At 42.5% G+C, this 6,197-nt stretch overlaps 2 protein-coding genes across 18 annotated transcripts in view; one reads left to right on the top strand and one right to left on the bottom strand.

Annotated features, from left to right (window-relative positions):
• BCKDHA (branched chain keto acid dehydrogenase E1 subunit alpha) overlaps positions 1–6,197 on the top strand; it is a 446,963-nt gene that overhangs the window by 261,634 nt on the left and 179,132 nt on the right. The window lies entirely within an intron of this gene.
• Positions 1–6,197, bottom strand: part of DMAC2 (distal membrane arm assembly component 2) — a 188,174-nt gene that overhangs the window by 147,329 nt on the left and 34,648 nt on the right. The window lies entirely within an intron of this gene.

The raw sequence follows: 6,197 nt of genomic DNA on the forward strand, positions 1-6,197 counted from the left end.
CAACCCCACAGAGTGAGAGATAATCTTCACGATCTTTACATCTGACAAAGGATTAATATCCAGAATCTACAAGGATCTCAAACAAATTAGAAGGAAGAAAACAAACTATCCCATCAAAAAGTGGGTTAAGGACATAAATAGACAATTCTCAAAAGAAGATACACAAATGGCCAACGGAAAAAAATGTTCAACATTACTAATAACCAGGGAAATGCAAGTCAAAACCATGATGCAATGCCACCTTACTCCCAAAGAATGGCCATAATAAAAAAATTTAAAAATAATAGATGTTGCTGTGGATGCGGTGAAAAGGGAACACTTCAACACTGCTGGCTGTTCATCAAATCCTGAAAGTAGATCAAATCCTAAAATAATCCAAAAATTATTCTGGAAGGTGAATGTCATTCAGGAGACCTTGGAAGCCCTAGGATGTCCTCTGCACAAATGAAGTGGAGGATGAGGTTAAATTATGGAGTTGGATGACACTCATCACATGACTTCACTTCTCTGCCTCAGTTTTTTATATCTGTAAAAATGGGGATGCTGACACTCAGGATTTTTTATGAGGACTGTAGCTACCTGAAAACCCCTTAAGATAGTGCCTGGTGCATAGTGCCTGGACACCCATATTTGGTCAAAGAATTATTCTGTGTTGATGATTGTTTTGGTGTGAAATGAGATAAAATGGGTTTTAGAGTTTTTCTAAACATTCTTCCAAGGGAGAGATTGGGAGAGATTGTTGGTATTTCTTTATGAAAACCTCAGGATAATAACTCTAAGGAAGTTGAGCACAGTATCCTCTTGCTTAAAAAGCCTGGTGATAGAAATTGTGTTCACTTTCCTACTTCGTGAAATTTACACCAGAGTCTTTCCTCTCTTACTTCAGAAGAGATGAAGGACAAAAGACCAGATGGGGAGGACAAGGTTGTTTAGGAGAGGTTGTGTACCTCTGACCTGGATTCCGTGATGTTCATTCAATCACACCTGGTAGTGTGCATATTTGTATGTGCAGTCATACATTTTTATCATATGCTTCATAATTCCCTCCCTGTCAGTGGCAATTAGGAACTCACATAAAGCTTAGGATAGTAAAATTATATGGTGTGTTGTTTCACTGCAGCAAAGATTTCTCTGAGGTTTAAGGAAACAATGGGACAAGAGGGCTGGACACTACTTGATGTCCTGCCTTCTCTTTTTATTGAGCAGCAGTCTACTCACCCATCATTTTTGACCTTCCCATTCTCCTACCGTGGGTTCAGATATAATTACTGAAGTCCAGATACAATTACTTGTGCCTGGAACTTGATGTTATTTTTTAAAAGAGGGGCCTGAGGAACGGTTTCCTAGCTGATTTCTAGGTTTCTAATTTTCACTGAATAAGTTGTTGGTTTTCAACTGTGGCTACTGGTTAGAGCCACGTGTGGGAATTTAAAACATACCAATGCCTGTGCCTTCCTCAAAGAGAGTCTAATTTGATTGCCCCATGGTGTGGCTTGGGATTTGGTCATTTAAAAATGTTTCCAAGGAAAATAGTCATTTTACAGTGAAGGAACTTTAGCCCAGTACTCAAAGTTAACATTCCCAATAATCAAAGATAAAGAAATTCTGGGCATCTTAATATGACAGATGTAGAAGGTGCAGCATTGCCTCTGTGGCATTTTTGCCCAAAGTGGATAACCTGAGTTTAATCATGAGAAAATATTAGGTAAGCTCAAACTGAGGGTCATTCCACAAAAAAACTCGCCAATACTCTTTTAAAATGTTAAGGTCATGAAGGCAAAAGTAATTCTGAGGAACTGTCCCAGACTGAAGGAGACTGAAAGGACAGAACAATGAGATGCAGTGTGTGTTCTTGTATGGATCCTGATCCAGAAAAAGGACATTAGTGGGAAGACAGAGAGGATTTGAATAGGGTCTGCAGATTCATTCGTTGTAAGATGTCAGTGATCATTTTACTAATATTGATGATTATACTCTGGTTATCTATAAAGTTAATACTAGGGAAAGTTGAATGAAAAGAATATGGGAACTCTGACTATTTTTGGAACATTTTTGGAAGTGTAAGATTATTTCAAAATGAAAGTTATAAAAAAGAAAGTGGAAAAACTTCCAGATAATCCTGAGTCCCCAGAGTTGAAGACCACTTCCCTAAGTCATCTTGCCCAATACTGTCAGAGTAATCTTCCTGGAAATATTGTTTGTGATGTTACTTACCTTCTCAAAGCTTTCCAGTGACTCCTATCATCTATAGGATGAAATTCCAATTTCTTAAGTTCTCATTCAAAGCCCCCATAACACGACCCCTATCTACTTCCTTGATCTACATGGAAGGACTTGACCCACATTTGACTTTCTCATGTCTAAACACTTTCCAATTATTTGACTCCTTCATATAAAATGCCTACCTGCCTGCTCGCCTCCTAAATTGTTCTTCATCTTAAAGCTCATTTCAGTCCCTGTCTCTTCACTGAAGCTGGTATGGTTATTTCTGTTAGAAGCCGTCATCCTTTGTTTCTTTGAATTCTGGGAGGTACAGTGGTGTGGACTGAAATATAAGCTTTAGATTCAGAAATATGTGAGTCTGAATTCTGATTCCACCTTTCACCAATCCTGAGATAAAATACTAGTTAATGATGTCTTGGGATAGAGGGATAATAGTACCTACTTAAAGGGTCGTTGTGAGCATTAGATGAGGTGCAAACATAAAGGTCTCCAGCACATAACAGATTTCTTCTTCATCATTTTTGTTGCTCAGTGATCCCAAAGGTGTTATGGGTGATGCAAAGGCTTTTATCAAAATTTTCTGCAGGGCCTTTTAAAAAGTCTTGTGCCTGGCCATCACTAAGATGAGAGACAACCTTGAACTGAACTGAACTGAATGTTTGGGACTTTAAAAAATTCAACAGAGATTTGTTTTTCCTGGAACACAACTCAGTAAACAAGTGGATAGAAAAATGTAACCCAAGAGAGGGAGAAGGGAAGCACAATGGTTTCAAATAACACCCATGCCTTCGTAGGAAAAAGCTGTGATGCCTTCTGAACCTACCTGTTTGCTCTCAGTCAGGCAGGATCAAAGAAATGCAACTCCTTAGTACAATCCCTTAAACCATGAGTCCTGCACAGCACCTCACTAATCCATTCTCTGCCCAGGTGATGTGTGCATGGGTGAGTCAGATCTCCATGAGTGAGATACTCTTCCCACTTTTCAGCTCCCCTACCCTCACTACTGTGTGCTCTGGTCTGGCCCCAGTTCCCAGGACATTAGTATTGGTCTAAGAAAGCAAGGCCAGGACGGGCAGCTGAGAGGAAAGTCAGAGGCCACCAAGCATGAAAAGAGAGAGGTGAGGCTGTCATTGCTCAAAGCCATCCACTCTGGGTATGTTTTATGACTGTTTCTAGGTTTTGGAATCTTCTCCCCTTTGTGACCATTCCAGGGACTCACCCTCCTCCTATTTCCTTCTCCCTAGTGCACCTTTTTATGTCCCTAGTGCACCCTCTGTCCCTAGTGCACCCTTTTTATGGCCAGTGACTGGCTGTGTGACTAGATGACAATTCAGTAAAAGTTACTTTTTGTGAGTAATTTGACTGGCAGCCAGGCCCGCCCTGTGTTTTCCCAGAAGAGACTGGAGGTTCATAAAAGCTATCTTTAATGCAGGGCTGTGCAGTTGTGAGTGTGGTGTTAGGAAACAGGTGCATAAGTGAAGAGTGAGACCGAAAACAAAATGCTGGCTGTTCATCAAATCCTGAAAGTAGATCAAATCCTAAAATAATCCAAAAATTATTCTGGAAGGTGAATGTCATTCAGGAGACCTTGGAAGCCCTAGGGTGTCCTCTGCACAAATGAAGTGGAGGATGAGGTTAAATTATGGAGTTGGATGACACTCATCACATGACTTCACTTCTCTGCCTCAGTTTTTTTATGTCTGTAAAAATGGGGATGCTGACACTCAGGATTTTTTATGAGGACTGTAGCTACCTGAAAACCCCTTAAGATAGTGCCTGGTGCATAGTGAGTGCTGCATCAGTGTGAGCTATTAGAATTATGGAAATAGGCGAAGGTGCCACCCGGAGCATTCAGAGTGCCTTCCAGTCAGGGTCCCCGCAGGTAGCTGGAGATGAAGATGGTTAAGGGGGCTTAAACTCCACAGTGGAAGGATTGGGGGGCAGTGCTGAGAAGGAACTCAGAAGCCAACAGGCATGGAAAGAGGCCAGTGGGACTGTCATTGCTCAAAGGCCACACACTCTGGGTGTGTTTTATGACTGTTTCTGGATTTGAAATCTTCTCCCCTTTGTGATCATTCCAGGGACTCGCCCTCTTTATATGTTTCTGGATTTGGAATCTTGAGCAATATTCATGACGCACAACATTCTGTGAAAAATACCTTTACCCAACAGCAGGAACAGCCAGAGTGGGTGTGGCTTCTGTCACAAATATTGTCTCCTAGTAGTCTAGGAATTTGTCCTAGGATCAAATGATTTTGCTGAAAGTCAAGTCTAGAAATGGGCTTTAGGGGTGCCTTGTGACTAGCATTTATGTTGCCAATGGAAAGCATTCATCTTTTTAAAGGAAAGCATTCATCTTAATGAAGAAATCCCCTCTTATGGTCTGGGTCAGTGTTTTTTGCCTCTGTACTATCCTTATTCATAAATTATAAAGAGAAAGACCAAAGAAGAGTGACATAAGGAAGTGTATGTATGAATTAACAGGGCAGAAGTGGGACTAGTATGTGTAGATTAAGGCAAAGCATGTATATATTTTATGTGAACATAAAAAGGACTTCTTGTTGGCCCAGTGCGGTGGCTCTCGCCTGTAATCCCAGCGCTTTGGAAGGCCGAGGCGGGCAGATCACGAGCTCAGGAGATCGAGATTATCCTGGCTAACATGGTGAAACCCCGTCTCTACTAAAAATTAGCCGGGCATGGTGTCGGGCGCTTGTAGTCCCAGCTACTCCGGAGGCTGAGCCAGGAGAATGGTGTGAACCCGGGAGGCGGAGCTTGCAGTGAGTGGAGATCTCGCCACTGCACTCCAGCCTGTATGACAGAGCGAGACCCCGTCTCAAAAAAAAAAAAAAAAAAAAAGAACTTCTTGTTTTAAACAGACCTCTGCATAAAAATAAAAATAATATCCACTGCCTTAAGTGGATAGCAGACTGCATGACCAGAACATTCCAGCAGAGTCGTGAGAGAAGGGATTGTGTGGCTTCTTTGCTAAATAGGTTAGATTGAGTAAGTCACTGAAGAGAAAGGAGGTGAAGGAGAAGATGGGTGAGGGTGAGAGAATGTGGGATGCCAAAAGGAAAAGACTGAAAGAAAAGTTTACTAAGGGCTCATCAGGTACTAGGCTGTGTGTCTAATGCCTTCCACATATTAATGTATCCATTCACTGTCATTTTCTGATGCAGTAAGAGTGACCCTTGTGCTGCAGATGAGAAGAGGCTGAAGGGGGTGAAGTGAAGTCCAAGGTCATCCAGCCAGTTCATAGCAGAGCTGGCGTGTTTCACCTCTTTGTGATTCAGACAGAAAAGTGAGATACAGAAGAAAGGCAAAGCAATTTTTTTTTGTTGTTTTTTTTTTTTTTTTTTTTTTTTTTGAGACTGAGTCTCGCTCTGTCGCCCAGGCTGCAGTGCAGTGACCGGATCGCAGCTCACTGCAAGCTCCGCCTCCCGGGTTCCCGCCATTCTCCTGCCTCAGCCTCCCGAGTAGCTGGGACTACAGGCGCCCGCCACCTCGCCCGGCTAGTTTTTCGTATTTTCAGTAGAGACGGGGTTTCACCGTGTTAGCCAGGATGGTCTCGATCTCCTGACCTCGTGATCCACCCGTCTCGGCCTCCCAAAGTGCTGGGATTACAGGCTTGAGCCACCGCGCCCGGCCTGCAAAGCAATTTTTTTTGTTGTGGGTAGAGTTTACAAAAGGTACCTGTGTTGGGCAGAATAATGGCCTCCTGAAAATATCCACATCCTAATCGCTGGAACCTGTGCATGCTACTTTATTTGGCAAAAAAAAAAAAAAAAAAAGACTTTGCAGGTGAGATGAAGTTAAGGGTCTTGAGATGGGAGGTTATTCTGGATAATCTGGGTGGGCTCAGTGTAGTCAGAAGGGTCCTTGTAAGTGAAAGAGGGAGGCGGAAGGGTCAGGGTGAGAATGATGCAGCCAGAGAGATCCCACTGGCTGTCCCTGGCTGTGAACATGCATCAGAA

The sequence above is a fragment of the Macaca thibetana genome, chromosome 19 (assembly GCF_024542745.1).
Source record: "Macaca thibetana thibetana isolate TM-01 chromosome 19, ASM2454274v1, whole genome shotgun sequence".
In the NCBI taxonomy this organism is placed as follows: Eukaryota; Metazoa; Chordata; class Mammalia; order Primates; family Cercopithecidae; genus Macaca; species Macaca thibetana.